Below are 16,770 nucleotides of genomic sequence, written 5' to 3' on the forward strand. Positions count from 1 at the left end.
AATCCGGGCACCATCAACTACCTCTGGATTGGCGGACCTATATGCGGATTGACCACGAGTCCGACTCGTACTGAGCATGCGCCCTTTAGTCCGAACGCGTTCTACTTCGAGACTGACATTGAACATTACACCCTGCCGCGCGGTCCAAGTCCGCCTGACTTACTGCGCATGCGCTAATGGGAGGGACGTCATTGATCACGTGGTTCCTTTTGGCGCCTACCTGTGTGTGGCAGCTAATCAGCGGCCATTTTGGACGTCAAGCTGAGACATCCCGGGTGCCCGAAGGAAACCCGGTGAGAGCGCCCTGCGCTGCCCGGGGCACTGCGCTAGCATCAGGCCGCGGCCTGTGCTGTGGAGCGCCATGGCTGGAACGGGCGGGGGTCGTGGAGCGCAGGGAAGGTGGCTCCGGGCAGCGGGGGGATGTTCTAGAGCGGCAGGCTGGGGGTTCTAGAGCAGCGGGGCTTGGGCGGAAGGTGCTGGGCAGTGAAAGGGGCTGCGGGGGGAGGGGGCGTTCTGGAGCAGCAGGTAGCAGTGAGGCGGGGGCTCCAGAAGAGCACTGCCGGGTCTGGAGGAGCAGGGCAGGAGGAGGAGGTGACTCTGGGAACTGCAGGTATCCGTAGGGGGCGATGGATGGAGAGGCGGCAGCAAAGCAAATCCCCTGAGGTTAGCAGCCCTGCACAGCATCCTGAATGGGCCCGTGGGGTTGCTCCGAGAGCCCTCGGAGGGATGGGGCGGGGCGGGGCGGGGCAGGGCAAATCAAAAACTCTTCTTTGCTGGGAGTGGCTAGAAAGTGGGAACTTCTTTGAAGCCCCAGTGATGATAGAAACACTGGTTTTACTCAGACGAGTTAAATAGGGAGTGATGGGGTTTTCCTGACATGATGAACTGGAAGCGGGGCAGGAAATCAAACCAAGATGGACTGCAGAAAAAGCCTTGCTATGAAGGTGGAACTGTGGTCTGTTCAAGCCTCTCTGGAAGAGTAGGAGAAAATCTTGCTGCCCTGGTTCTAGCTCAGTGAAAGAGCTTATAATGCCCCAGCTCTGTGTGAGCTGCTTCTGCATTCAAACTGGCTGCTGCATTTGCCTCTGTGGCCACTGCCCTGCCAGGCCCTAACTCCTCACTTTGGGATGTAAAGAATGCTCTGACCACCATGACAATAAAAGCACATTATGCTTAATTAAACACACACTTATAATTCCCACTGCTTTATTTCTAATATCGGTTCATCTGCTAGTTCTAATAGAATAAATTTAAAGTCTAAAAGTAAGTATACAGTCTCTTTTGCACCTTGTACAGCTAGACAGAACTAAAGAAGTGGTTCTCATCTTTGGAGTGGACATGGATCATGAAACTTTTCTGGGTTTTCTGAGAAATTTTCTACATACTCTGTGTTTTTGTTTAAAGAAAATTCTAGCCCCTGTGGTTGCAAAGAAAATTCATTGAATGCAAATAGCTGTAGAACTTAAGTCTAATAAATATATAGGACTGGGGCCTTATATTTTAGGACAGTCATTTGCAGTCACTTCCCTGCTTGGTCAGTGTTTCTCCCAGGCCACCCTTCCTAGAGAGCTTGCTTCACTATGTAGTCTCTACCACAGCTTCCTGAGTACTGCCTCCTCTTCCCTTCCGCTGCTTGTTCCTTGTATACTGAAAGCACTTGATTCATCTCAGGTGGGTCTTATCTTATAATAAGGGTTTTCTTAACCCCAGGCTCTCCAACCTATAGGGCATGCCACCCAACCACAGGCCCTATATGGCACTTTTTTAAGTATAGCATTTAGGGTTGTTGGTTTATTGACTGAAAGCCCAAAGGATTTTGGGATAGGGGCTCACAAGAGAAAAAAGTCACAAGAAGGCAAAGAGGGAAACTGTCTTCTACCTTCTGCTGTTTTAGAATTAAATTTAAAAGAGAAAACCCATTCTTTTTCTACTCTTGAATGAATCATTAATTCTTTGTACTACATTCTGAGGCCAAATTAAGCCCTGTTGTAAGTGAATTCAGCTTCCATTGAAGTCAAAGGATGTTGTGCCTGCTTCTTAATGGCTGAAGTTGGCCCCAACACAGTTTTGTGTGCTTAACCAGCACAGTTCCTGTTCTCTTCTCATAGCCCCAGTTTATTGGAGTCTGACGGATGCACATGTGACCTCAGGGAGAAACCATGTAAACAGAGGATTCCTGTGCTAGGTTGTACAGGTAGCAGCAGAGAACAGGGAAAGTAGAGAGGTTGGGGAGTTCTAACAAAAGACAGAAGCAAGGTTTGCTCTGTGTATGAATGATAGAGAAGGAACCAGATTTTCCATACATCCTGATAGTTTAAAAGAAAAAAAAAAAGGGATGCTCACTTCTTAAGAGGAAAAGAAGTGCTGCTTTCTGCTGAAGGAAGTCTGTGAGAAATGATGGGGTGCAGAAAGAAAGAACAATGAGGGCCCAAATACCCAGGCAAATCTGCTCGTCAAGATTATTTTATTACACAGCCCTTCCTCAGCTGTGTTGTCACACCCCATTCATGATGTTTCAAAGTATGTTGTATTCCCCTGCTTTATACACATTTGTACACTAAGGACTTGGGCCCTGATTCAACAAAGCACTTGTGCACATACTTAAATTGGGATGGGATTATTATGTGCTTCGATTCTTTCCTGAACTGTGGCCTGGATATTGCAGCTTCTCCATATACAGCGCTCCCATTTGGAGTTCAGCATGCGGCAGGCTTGCAGGGTCAGGCCCTAATAAGAGGCATTTGAAATTAATGTCTTTATGAACAGAAGGTACATATTGTATAGTGTTTAAATGAATAGACCAAGATTAATGCTTTATTACTGATATAATCAAAATACCATTTGTGTGACAAGTTCCATATAGACAAATACACTCCCATATTTACAGCAAGAGAAGAGAGATGTAAAGAAGTAACGGACATCTACCCTTTCAAACCATACCCTGGCTAACATCAGCACTGGCCACACCAACCAGTTGAGCAAAGAAAATGGAGAAAACAGAAAAGGAGACTTAGCTAAACCCAACAGCAAGTTGCTCCACCATGATCAGAGGAAAAGCATAAGGAAGGACCACATGAGAAGCATAAGGTGGGAATATTCAAAGTAGCTGTATGAGCCAAAGTTTGAAGATCTTAGTGCTCGGGGTAGAGTCCTAGACAATCTCACCACAAATTCAACAACATGTTAATGTGCTCAGGTTTCAGTAATATATGTTGTATCCTGATTAGACTGACATCTAGAGTTGAGATCATACCTCTCCACTTTTAAGAAACATCTGAATGTTTTTCTGTTTCAAAGCTGGTTTTTTGTATCATGGACACTTTTGGCCTTAAGGGTAGAACTTTCCTTTTTCCCTCCCTCTCATACCACTCCCAATGTTTGTAGAGTTTTAGTTTAAAGAGTTTTTAAAACGTAGTTATGTTTTCTAATGCTTTTACTGATATACATCAATCCTTGGCAAGGGGAAAGTGTCACTTTGTTAATAGAATGTAATGAATCATTGTTCATTATTATTGATACTTTCCTCCATTAATCATAATTTTTTACCAGACTGTGGGGTTCACATTTTCTTTAGGTGACACTTTCAATCACTTGTCATTAGCTGGGTTGAATACCTCAAGTAATCGCTCATGGAATAAGAACTCTTTCACTTCCGTATCAGTGGGTCATACCTGGCCCACATTTGTAATGACCATAAATTGTTAACATTTGACAACTGTTGGGTAGCCTGTGTGACGTGTTTGGTGGGTTACGGTTCACTATCTAGTGAACAGGTATCTGCCCCACAAAAATTAACCTGCTCTTGGCACTGATAGTCCTTGGCACTTTTATTAATCTAGCAGATTAGGAGTCTCAAGGGACAAGGAAACTCATCTCTTCTCTAATGCTGAAAGTGATCTGTCCTGACAAACTTGCACAACCTACAAAACACCTTCTACCTGCAAAACCTGCACAAGCTAGGGGAAGAACTTAAAAAGGGAAGCAGTGTAGCTCACTGGTAGGCAGAGAGGGGAGGTAAGCTGACCTGTACTCCTGGAAAGGAGCACCATAGGAGCTCTTGCTGCTTAAGGCTGGGTGATGTTGACTTGAACAAGCCTGCAAAGGTGGGACTGGTGACTTTTGAAGGTCAGAAACATTTTTGTGTTCAGTTTTTTATTTTACTCTGTGGGAAGAGCAGGTACAGGTAGAAAGTGATCCTAGGAGGCAGCTGCATAGCACCCTAAGATCCAGGGTTTAGCTGCCTACCATTGGGCCCTGGATCAGAGCCTTATGGAAAGGATGGACCAGGACTCCTTTACCAACCCCTAAAGATGGGACAAGGACAGAAGTCTATTCCTTGGTGGGGAATCAAGTTGGGAAATACCCTGGAAGCACAAAGGTCTTGGCCTCAAAACCTCGACCCAAGGCGAAAGCCCTGAATCCCTTGTTGACTTCTCAACACTTCCACATTATTGGACTCTGTGTACTATGAAAGGGATAAATTTGAATGTGTGACCTGGCTGGAGATGGAGTCACTAAAATGACGGCCTACTACAGGGCACAGATATTGTGAGAAAGGGGAATGCCTCAGAGGAAGACAACCTGTCAGACCCCTGTCTGACCACTAGGCAGCACTGGCAGTGAATATTTCCCTTCACATCCTCATTCCGTAACCTTCTGCTTGTTAAGCTAAATTGAACTCTTGAGGCTGTCATAATAAGACATGTTCTCTGATTCTTTAATCATTCTGGTTGCTCTTCTCTGAAGTCACTGGAAACCTACCAGTATAAAATCCCTTGTAAATGAGAGCTTAGAAAAGAGAGACAACTAAGTGGGGTCTATAAAATCATGAATGATGTGGGAAAAGTGAATAAGGAAGCATTATTTATCTCTTGTGCATAACAAAAGAACCAGGAATCATCCAATGAAATTAATCGGCAGCAGGTTTAAAACTAACATAAAGAAGTACTTTTTCACACAACGCACAGTCAACCTGTGGAACTTGTTTCCAGGAATCAAAAGTATAATTGGGTTTTAAAAAGAACTAGTTAAGTTCATGGAGGATAGGTCTATGAGTGACTATTAGCCAAGCTGGTCAGGGATGCAACCCCATGCTCTGGGTGTCCCTAAACCTCTGTGAGAAGCTGAGACTGGATAGCAGGGTCACTCCATAATTGCCCTAATCTGTTCATTCCCTTTGAAGCGTCTAACACTGGCCACTATTGGAAGACAGGATGCTGGACTAGATAGCCCACTGGTCTGACCTTGGATGGCCATTATACAGCAGATCTGGACCTAAATTCCTGAACTTGGAAGAGCATTTTGAGCATTATGGTTGGATTAAAGGTGCTATAGTTGCGTAAGCCATTATTATTAGCAGCATAGTGATTGTGCCTCATATTGCATGACTTCCTCAAAGGCACAGTGCAGAGAATCTGTAGACAAGGAGTTCAAGCTCTGCTATTGATTCCCTAGAGAATCTCAGAGAAATGTGGTATATGAGCCACCATTTGGATTCCCTAGCACGCTTATGACCCTGTAGAAGACACTTAGGCCAGTATTTTTAAAAGTGGCCTGCTTTTGGGTTCTTCCATTTCTTGGGCATCCAAAGTAAGATCTTGGGTCTGATTTGGAAGCTACTGGGAGCTTCTCAGCACCTCTGGAAGTCCATCCATAAGGCCAACATTTTCAGAAGGGCTCACTGCTCAGAAATTGGATCAGTTTTTCAAAAGAGTCCAACAATTCAGACGCATGCTGGGTGCTGAGCTCTCAAAAATCTGACCCGAAGTATCACAATGGGAGGTGCTGCATGCTGAGCACTTTTGAAAATCTGGCCTGAGTTGTGGATACTGAGTTCATGAAAATATGGCCATGAGCTCTTTCAATAATCTAGCTTTAAGTACATTTGTCATCCAAATGTTGAGTAACTCAGCATCAAAGAACACCTTTGAAAATGTTGGCTTTGATCTTTCTGTGTCTTTTTTTCCCTACCTGTAAGTGGGGATAATGATACTTCCATACCTCAGTGTTCCAAAAACACTTAGAAATCCTTAGATGGAAGACACTGTACAAGTACAAAGTAGTATTATCAGGGTGTAGTATGTCAGTGTTCCACATGGTGGCAAGCTATGCCTTCAGTGGGAATTTTGGAACTCACAGATGGCACTCTGAGATTTTCAAAGTGGCAATCTCAGTTTTGTGCATTTTCAAGTTTGGAGAGAAATGACCAGACCTGCAGAAAAGCAACATGTCCAAAGTCCGCTACGGGAGTGGGAACTGACCTGACAAATGCAGAGACGGTACTATAGTGATTGTGACGTTTGAAGCTTAGGCACAGAGTTTCAGGGAGCTCTTCATCTCTCTACAGCTCAGAAAAATGACTGATCAGAAATAAACATTCTGTCATCTCCAGATTCTTTGTCTGTCTCTTCACAAGGGCATTGTCAGCTTTTATGTTAAGGCAGGAGAGGAAAATGGGGAGTGCACAAAGCCATTGTCCCTTCTCTCAGGAATGATCTGGAAGTACTATGCAAATCTTATTTGAAGACCCTGGGAACTGGGGGAGGAGTTTAGTTGCAAACTCTGGAGGAGGGGGAGGGAGCTCTGCATGCATCTCTGGTCACACACTCCTCCAGCCCAGTGCAAATAGCTAAGAAGAGTGGTTTTTTAGACTGGCTGAAGAAACATTTCATGCATTGTGTATACATGGGAGGGTTTCTTCTTATTCCCATGTGTAACTGTCCTGTGTGTTTCTCAGCCTGCTGCCTCTTTTTCTTGCATGAGAATCTGGGGGAGTCTAAGAGGCATTGTAAAAGTTGTTAAATCTGCACACTGCAGTGCCCCCTCCCCAGTCTCCCTTCTTTCGACTTGTCTGTACTGAAGGTCACCTGAAAGTCTCCCACCACTCACTCACAGTGGTGCAGTTCCTATCATGTTCGCAGCTGTGGAATGGACAACTTGATGATTACCTGTTCTGTTCATTCCCTCTGAAGCACCTGGCATTGGCCATTGTCAGAAGACAGGATCCTGGACTAGATGGATCATTGCTTTGACCCAGTATGGCTGTTCTTATGCTAATATAGATTGGCTGCTGGCATTTATATACCACTACATATAGACAGTCTCAGTAAGCAAATTGTTAAGCTGTTCAGGAGCAATGGGGTAAAACAGTTTTATACTTCTCAAACTATAGCCAATTCTTTAAAAGCCCTCCCTTATCAGGGGCAATGACAGAGTCCAATACCTGCTTTATGAAACCCTGGCCTACAGTCTGCCCTGGCTCGGCTCAGCTCGGCTCCGGGCTCTCTGTCACCTGTTTTGTATTAAGACAGGGTCACACTAGCTGCCAGTTTCCTGGAAACTGTGTTGGGTCCTTCTCAGGCTTCATGTGAAGGGAAATATCCAAGACATGCAGATACATGGGTGAGTTGGGGTATAGGGGATACAGAGTGCAGATTCAATTTGCACATTTTCACACAAACAAGCCCACATCAAGGCATCCATGGACACTCTTTTCTGCCTGACTTTCTGATGCTTATTTTCCCTTCTAGAAGTGGCAACAGCTGCACTGTTTGCTTTGTGAATTTTTTTTTTATCAAAAAAATGTAAAAATGACCTTCAAACGAGGACAAAGCAGTAAACCCCAGCACCATTTGCTCACTCCTGGGCCTCAGGAGGAGATTGTGCTTTTTTGAAATCATACACACATACCCGCTGACACTCATAGACAAACTACTAAGCCTGATTCTCCACGACCCTGCACTTTATGTAGCTATTTAAGCCTGTCCAATGCAAGTGCACAATGTTACCATGTTTTACAACTACTTTGCACAGGTGTAAATGACTATATATTGCAAGTGAGTGAAACAGGTCCTCTATCTGTCTGGCACAGATGTGCGGGGCCAGATTCTCATCTCAGTTACACCAGTGTAATTCCAAAGTGACTCCACTGACTTCAATGAACTTACTCTGGATTTTCACTGTGTAACTAAAAGCAGAATGTAGCCCATTCACATGCTTTCTCACACACATGCTCCCATGCTTTCACACCTGCACACCCCCACACATACACACATACTTTTCCAAATACACTCTAACTGCACATGCACACCCACCCAAGAATACACACACTCCCCTCACATAAGCACTCACTTTTCTTCACATACACATTCTCTCTCTCACCCACACATCCATTCTCTTTCTCACACACACACACATTTTAAAAAGCTCTTGTTTTCAGAAAGGTTTTATTTATAGGCCCTGCCTCGTTGTGAATGTGAAAGAGAGAAAGACCCTCTGAGGGCTCCTTTCATGTGTAAATCAGCCCAGGCTGGGAGCATTGGGGTCATCGAGAGGAGGATTTCACTCTTAATTACTCTGAGAGAAAGCAGGCAGGAGGCTTTCTCAAGCTAATAGGGTTGTTCTCTACTAGGGAAAGCAGCTTGAGACACCCAAGTTTCTCTTGTATCAGAACCTTGGGAGGGTGTTTCTGCAGAGGCCCCTTCTTCCTCCTCCAGCTGAACTGCTGTATGTATGACACTGCCAACTGGGAGGGAACAAGATCAGCTTCCAAACTGGGTTTCTTCCCATGGGGAAAGGTTATGCTCGTTCTCAAAAACAGAGCAGGTGCTCCCTGGGACCACAGGATGAATCAGCTTGAGTTAGTTTTATGTATTTATTTAATATGAGTTTTGTTTTAAAAGTCAGGTTAACTCATTCACTTATACCTGCTCGATTTACTTTGCCATATATAGCCTTCCATTTGAGGGCCCAAAGCACTTCATAGGATATTAAGCTTCCCAGTCCCCCTGTGAGGCAGAGGAATGTTTTTTGTACACGTAGACAGGTGCATGTAGTAGACAGAGCATGGGACTCAGGAGGCAAGGATTAGAGTCCCAGCTCAGCCACAAACCTTAGGCAAGAGAATTAAACGACCCTGTACTTCAATTCCCCACCTGTAAAATGGGGATAATACTTCCTACCTGACAAAGATGTTGTGAGGATAAAAATCCACTGAACACTATGAGGTTCCTGGATTCTGTGGGTATAGGACCCTGTAAGTACCTGAGTGGATGCTGGTAAAGAGGAAGTGTGGGCTTAAGTGGAATTCTCAGAATGCAATGGAGGTACTTTGCTCCCCCTACCCCTTTGCAGATTGAGAACCGAGGCACAGAGAGGCTACATGACTATCCTAAGGTAACACAACAAATCAAAGCACAGAACAAAGCCTAGGTATTCTGATTTCCACCCCCTCTCTCCTGTCTTTGACATCCTAGAAATAAATTTAAAAAATATAAGGCTGGGCTAAATTTTTTGGACACACTCTTTTTGCTTACATGAGCAGTGCCCTTGAATTCAATGGGTTTCTTTCACTATGTCACAGATTCTCAGGCCAGTAACTGTAAAGAATCCCTTTTGTCTGGCTTTCCTGTAAGGAAATTCAGGGGTTGGATTATCCCAGCAATCACAAGTGCAGCTCTTTATAAAGTTGATGGTACTCTCCTTGCACATTCCTTTGCTGGTATCTCTGTAAAAGCCACTCAGTGGTAACGCTTTGCCTTCCTTCAATACCTTCCCTCAGAGTCCCTCAAAGTTTGTTACAGGCATTAATGAACTAAGGCTCATAACATTCCTGTGACACCCTTCTCTCTTTCACAGACAGGGACGTGAGGCAGAGAACCTGTGGCGGAGCCGGGAATAGAACCCAGATCTCCTGCCACCTGATCCCATCCCAGAATCACAAGACTTTCTTCTTCAACCATGCATTGATTTGAGGGGCACCTCTGAACAGCGGTTGCATCAGAGAGAGATTAGATGTGTCGTCCAGCACAAAATCCCCCAAACATATCTTTTCCTTCATCAGTTTCAGAGTCAGACTGCCCCCCTCTCATCTGCATCCTGTTGTTCAGGTGGCCTCCACCTTTCTAGACTAGAAATAAATACTTCGGGGGATGAAAATCAGCCTGCTCAGAATATTCATGGAATAGCCCCAGGGAAGCCCTTTTACAGCGGATTTGAAATTGCAGCAACTAAAGTGACTGGGAAGGGTTGGGCTGTTTTGTCTGGGAGCACCTGTTTGAGGAAGCAGTCCCAGCGAGCAGTAGTGATGGAAGCCATCAGCAGATGAAGTCAGCAGTCTGAAGGGTTTGAAGAGGTCACAGGGAAATGAATGGGTCATTTCTCTTGCAAATGAAGAGCTGCAGCTTGGAGCAGCCTTAGCAGAGACCAGCATGTGGGCACTGGCAGTTCCTTTTATGAACTGATGGAAATGGGGACTGAAAGGACTTTCCTGATGGAGTTCTTTCACAGCCTTTGTTATATCCCCCCACTCCCTGCACTGGGGATGTGTATGGAATGAGAGTTCTCCTCCATAGCAGAGCTGAGCCAAGGGAATGCAGGGGTTAGAACTACACAGAAAACATCTGGCTTTGTGGCATTCTTCATTAGATTTCCACAAGGAGTATCTTGTCTTTATGTTGTAGAACACACATTTCTGATTCTTTCAGATGTGCCTTTCCCTTAACCTGCATTCTAGTGTGAGTTAACTGAAGGGCTAGATGTAAAATGTACATAATCAAAGGAATTGACACCTACCTTATTTTGACTCCGTTAGTAAGTTGCTGGGGCAAATCACGTAACCTCTATGGCTCTATTTTCTCATCAATAAAATGGGGATAATAGTACTTGACTCACTTTTCTAAAGCGCTTTGAGATTCTTGGGTGAAAGATGCTGTATAAATGTACAGTATTCGTATTAGTCAAACACTTAAGTATGATAGACGTGTCTGTTTGGGACTAGTTATTTTTCCTACTCTCCCACAAACTGCTAATTTAGGACAAAGATATTTCAAATGTGCACTTCCACCTCCCATTACTTGCTCCTTCAGTTTCTCTTATTGATCACAATGGAACCATTTTTGGTATGTGACATTATACAGGCAGGTTATGATGCCACATAAAAGTTTGAAATAGGCAACAATGATTTCAAACAAGAGAACTTACTTTAAATGACACAGGCCCAATTCTGAGTTATGTGCATCTGTATGCCATCTCTCCTTGTGCACAAAAGATGTAAATGGGGTGGTGGATGGAAATAGCTACTGAGGAGTCCCCTGGTATGAGGGAACTTCCCTCTTGGAGTAGAACGGTGGAAATAGCTCTGCACTACTCCTTTCCCCTTGCAGCTCCTGGCTTAAGGGCTTGCCAGATCTGTGGTCAGATTAGGGAGAAGTGTGTCGGGGTGGGGTGGTTGGCAAGGTCAAAGTGAACTATGCTCTGGCTCTTCCTGGTTGCTGTAATGGCCTATATGGGACCATGGTAGGCAGCCAAAAGTTAGAGCATTCCCTGGGCAGCTCTAACTTACACCACGGACTGGAATAGTCTTCAGCTGCCTTATAATCCAGGGGCCTGCAAAAATGGCATAAAGCTACCTTGGCCATCCCATTCTGATATTTGCTGAACCTGGCTCAGAATGGGGGGCAACAAAGACAGAGGGCCTGATTCTCCACAATGTCACGCCTTGTGCCGTCATTTACACTTTTGAAAGTGGCTATAAAGTGCCACAAAAGCAGAATGGTAGCATTTCACACTCATTTTGCGTCTGTGCAAATGAGTAAGGGTGCAAGGCACAGGAGATGTAGGCCCAGGGAGAGTGAGAATGATGGACACATGCACAGAGAAATCAGGTAGCAGTTTTAGGAAGGAAATTAGAAAACAAGTGGCAAGGCAAATGGTCTGATGTTTAGATTTTATTTTTTAATCTTCACTACATGTGAAAGATTGTTTTTAATGGCTTCTGTCTCCCTTTTCTTTTAAATACCTCAGAAGGGCTGTCCACCCTTCAAAATCTGTTATGAGATGCTTTTACTGTGTGAGATGGAGCAGAGCCACAATCAGTAAGTTGCAGAAAAAAGACACAGAATCACAATACTACTTCAAGGGAAAGCCTGTTCTTTCTTTCCTAGAAACACTCCCCAGGTTTTCCTTAGTATGTGTAACATGAGCCCAAGGAGAAGAAACCTCATGGTTGGATCATTCTGAAGACCTGGGGAGAGTTGCAAGTTAAGGTTCAGCTTGCAGATGGAGGCATGAGTCCAGGGCACTAGTTTGACAGCAGACATGGGCACACAGGAATGCAGTCTCTGGGAATCACAGAAGCATGCTGAGTTACTGTGAGTTTAAGGAGCTAGTCCATCTGTGTGCACAGGAGACTGCCTACCTGGTATTGTTAAGACGTAAAGGAGGCTTGCAAATAATCACAGAACACTGGAGCATGCAGGGCAACGGGGACAGAAAGAGAAAAGAAATGTAGGCATTTATAAATAGCTTTTTATTATAAAGACAAAAGGTTCAGACTTTACTGTCCAGTTATATGCTAGGACTCAACGGCTAAGTGATAACATGTGGAATGTGGTGTATGGGTTTATCCAGAAGACAGGTAAAAATCTCTTGCAAAACATAGAACTCAATCCTATCTGGAATGTGGCTAACAGGAACTCTTAATGGGGAAAGCACTCTGAGTCTCTGACTTAGAGTCAAAATGTGTATTTGTACATATACTATGACACAAAGAACTTTGCCTCTGGATTATTTGGGAAGGTAATATGGTTCATATCAAGGGAGGGTGTGTGTGACATAGTTGATATTAGAGAAATATAATGATCCCATAGATTGTGAGTGATTGTACACTACTGGGAGGAAGTATGTATCTGACGGATTATAAAATAGAGAGAATGTGGGATCCAGACAAGCCAGGAGGTGTATGGAGGAGAGGAGATCTTTAGCGAAACATACAGGAGACAGTCTTTCCTCTAAAGCTCCCATGGCACCAGTATTCTGAAATAAAGGGGGGTAGGTTCTCATCTGACATAGGCAAGAGATTAAATGTCATCTAAAAGAGACAAGATCGTTTCTGGGGATGGAAGTCTCCAAAGGTTATATCATTGATCTCTGAAATAGGCAAGAAATAACTTCCCTAAAATACGCAATCCATGAAATCCTCTGAAACACACAGAATGTTTTTATCTTCTGCAATTTCAAACAGCAGAATCAAGACGCTTTAGAGTAGCTTGGGTTGGCTTAGAAGATGATTGCATATGTTCATGTTCCATGTGGCTTGCTAACATTCTGAAGGAAAAAGGCCGTTTAAATCTCCCAAAAATAATAATTAAGGGCCAAATCTTGTTCCCTGTTGAGTCAATGAGCACTTTGCTGTTGACTTCGCTGTGAATAAGATCAGGCCTAAGTCAGGGAAGTATTTGTTAATACAGTGGAAAATTTGTTAGGGGATGAATTAACATTGTTGAACAAGGACCTCGGGGTGAGATGGACTAGGTAGAGACTGAAAATGGACAGGACAGTGCAGTTGCTGCTTCAGTCATGGACCTTTAACTTTGTTTCATTTAGGTTTGTTTTTCTGTTACTGAAAATGAGCAAATCTTCTTTCTCCGCTGCAGGGATAACTCGGAATCAAAACATTTGGGGTTTTTTATGTGCTAGGTCTCTGACACAGGACATGGAAGGAGCCTTAATTTTATGTGAAGGGTAGGAACATCTTTTAGCTTCCCCTTCTGAGACTTTTCTGCCCAGGACTTTTTCCGATCTCTCCCAACTAACTGGACTGTTTTTTGTTTTTCTCTCCCCCACCCTCCCTTAAAATATTCTGGTTATTTACTTTCCTCTCCCTGATGGAGAGTCTCTTTGTCCATGAGACCTGGGAGTTCCTCCCCCGTGAAGCCACCTAGCTGATCCCAGAAAGCCTGATTGGCACTTTCAGGTCTTATCCTCGGGGGGACCAGCAAGGGTGGGTCCCATCTTTATCTTCTCTAATCTGATGAGGGCTTGTCTTCACTTGAAAGTGATTTTGGATTATGAAAGGGTATGAATTTAAAGCACAGAAGCTATTCTGGTTAAATGCCTTGCATAGACAGGCTAAGATTGAACTAAAATGTGTGTCTTCTCTCTAAGTCCTGCACCAGAAACATGTTGTTCTGCCTTCTGTTTTTCTGATTCGTTGTGAGATCCATACTTCCTGTGAGCTAGATTCCCAGGATCCTGGTGTAATACAACTCTGATAGACACTGGAATTGATCAGATTTTGGCCTGTAAATTATTTGGAAGAGGTTGGGATCTTTTGCAACTGGAAAGTGCCAACCCCCCTGTGATGGGGTATTTACCACACAGGGCCTGAGCAGGTAAAATAGGCCAGGTAGCCTTATAGGCTGCACCTGGAGGGGAGCCAGGGCCTGATGAGGCCTAATGGGTGGTGAAGCCCATCTGAGGGAGGAGCGGGGGTAGGCCTATAAAGAAAGGAAGTTTGTGGTTGGAGGAGGGCAGTAGGAAGGTACTGGGTAGTTTGTGCAGGCTAGGTGTAACGTTAAGTCCTGTGATCCTACTATAGACTCTGGTAAGAAGCTGAGAGGGCTGAAGTAGCCATGGAGAGAGGAGGACGCCTCAGAGGTGGGCCAGAAAATAGGGCAGAAAGATAGGAAAGGGTCTAGGGAAACAGCAACAGGGTTGGGGTTTGCACAGACTGTGGTTGCTGGATGTAAGGTCCCTTGACTGGAAACTGAAGTCGTGGGCAGGCCTGGGTTCTTCTACTGGCCCCTGGCAAGTGGTCCAGACTTGATGGAAGATCAGAAGACTGCAGTACCGTGGAAGGGAGGGGGAGGACTATAGTGCCCTCACTGGAGAGCTGGGTCATGAAGAAGGAGCACCCTGAATCTAGAGTGAGGGGGAGAGAGAGTTGTTGTAGGTGAGCAACCAAATAGAGGCAGTTGGGAGGGCACCAGACCAGCAGAGAGTTAATCCCCAGATGTAGCCATAAAGGGGCAACAGTGGTGAGTGAACCCAATTACAGGTGCTACCAGAAAAAAATAAAATCCTTTGTGGTGAAATTAAATCTAGACTTTTGTGTAAAGGAGAGTTGGGTCAAAGTGGAGAATGATGTTTAATCCCAAGAAGCTTGCTTAGTTCATGCTGTCCCTCTGGATACCATGTTTGTGTCTGAGCAAGAGTTGACTGAGGATCCTAGCTGCACTCAGAATATGACGATTCAGGGCAGGTAGAGTATTTGGGGGTGGGTGAGGTGTTCACTGGAGACTTGAGTTGCTATGTCTAAATCCCCCAGCTGAGCCAAAACACTTGCACCTTCTATACATTAGGAAACTGAACCACTGATGACAAGGGCTTCAGGAACAAGTCAGCTTTTTAGTGTGGGAGGCCTTAGATGAGATCTCTATGAAACCTTCACTTAGAATGACTTTCTTCTTGAGGAAAGTGACTTCCTTATAAAGTCTCTCAGGAGATGTAAATGGTTAAAGAAAGAAAGGCCCTTCGTGCATGTGTTAATGACAGTGTATCTAGCTACATGGCCGCCTCGTTATAACGCCTCAGCACCTCACAATCATCAATGGATTGTATTCTCACAATGTCCCTGTAGGTGAGGGAAATATTATCCCCAATTTACAGATGGGGAACTGAGACACACGGTAGATTTAATGACTTGCCCAGAACTTCTGACTGAGCTGGGGATTCAGCCCAGCTTTCTCTGGACCAATTTCCCACCCCATTTACTTTGGTGCTTTTCCTAGTGAAAAGGTGGGAAATAGATTAGGATAATTCTGACTTTTTTTTTTTTATTTTTTTTTTTAAGGTGCTCCATGACTGAAAAGAGACAGCTAATGAATCTCAGTAGTGAATTAAAATAAGACCGACAACCCTCTTCCTCTACATTCTGGAGATGTGCCTCTTCAGAAATGAAGCTTCTTGTCTTGTTTGTCTCAGAGTTTAAATCCCATCTTGTATTAATCCTCTTTCTGGATAAGGAGTGTTTTTTCTTCTTCGCCCTGAGCTCCTTTCCACACTAGAACAGGCTTCAGACAAAAGAACCTTCAAGAGCTTGTCCCCCGCATTTGTGGAATTCCTATTTTAGTAGTTAGCTCTCAAAACCCAAGAAAATTACATACATCTAAGTGAGAGCCCCCAACCCTCCTGGGGAAACAGTTCTAGCAATAACTGGGCCAAATTCTGAAGTCCTTACTCAGTGTTTATTCTATCCTTACTCAGCCAAAACTTCAGTTGCCTTCAATAAAAGTTTTGACTAAAAACTTCAAGACTTAAGGAGAGGGATTCTTTTTATTTGAGAAACTCATTAAAACTCTTGTAAAACTATGCTGTGGTCTCTGGGGCAGAGGGTAGTCCTGTACAAGTTGTACTATGTACTAAACCAGTGGTTTCAACCTTTTTTTCATTTGTGTAACCTTACAAAATGTCAAAGGGAGGTGCGTGCCCCTTTGGAAGTTTTAGACATAGTCTGTGGACCCCCCTGGGGTCTGCAGACCACAGGTTGAAAATCACTGTGCTGAAGCCATAGCACAATCTATATAGAATAGCTCTCAGAAAAGGAAAATCCTGTCCACATTGGTCAGGGAAATTGTGCTGGAATGTGTTGAAACACTGATGGTGCTAGTTTGGTTTAATCATAACATGGCCAGGTCGTCTTGGCTGGTGGCTAATACAGTGGCTTAGGATTCAGATCAGGCTTCTAATGCTAGATTTTTCAAAGGCCCAAATAGCAATTGGGCACCTAACTCCCATTGACTTTCACTGCATCCAGCTGCCTCTTGTGCCTTTGAAAATCTCTCCCTGTGTGATTATGGGCAAGTAACTTAGTGTGGGATTTTCAAAAGTGCTTAGAAACCCATTGAAAGTCAATGGAGACTTGTGCTCTGAAGTAATTTAGTCACTCTAGAAAATAGCCCCTTAGCCTCTGTCTGCCTTATTTGTAAGGAG

At 44.2% G+C, this 16,770-nt stretch overlaps 2 long non-coding RNA genes across 2 annotated transcripts; both read left to right on the forward strand.

The window, feature by feature from the left end:
* Positions 1–5: 5 nt before the first annotated feature.
* Positions 6–10,557, forward strand: LOC137154442 (uncharacterized). The gene is made up of 3 exons (XR_010920213.1): positions 6–293; positions 2,888–3,087; positions 9,637–10,557. It is a non-coding gene; the product is annotated as an uncharacterized lncRNA (long non-coding RNA).
* Positions 10,558–14,890: 4,333 nt separating this feature from the next.
* Positions 14,891–16,426, forward strand: LOC137154443 (uncharacterized). Its single transcript, XR_010920214.1, has 2 exons — positions 14,891–15,040; positions 15,632–16,426. It is a non-coding gene; the product is annotated as an uncharacterized lncRNA (long non-coding RNA).
* Positions 16,427–16,770: the final 344 nt, after the last annotated feature.

This window comes from Emydura macquarii, unplaced genomic scaffold (assembly GCF_026122565.2).
Source record: "Emydura macquarii macquarii isolate MOO-44397 ecotype Brisbane River unplaced genomic scaffold, CSIRO-AGI_Emac_v2 contig_1254, whole genome shotgun sequence".
Taxonomy (NCBI): Eukaryota; Metazoa; Chordata; order Testudines; family Chelidae; genus Emydura; species Emydura macquarii.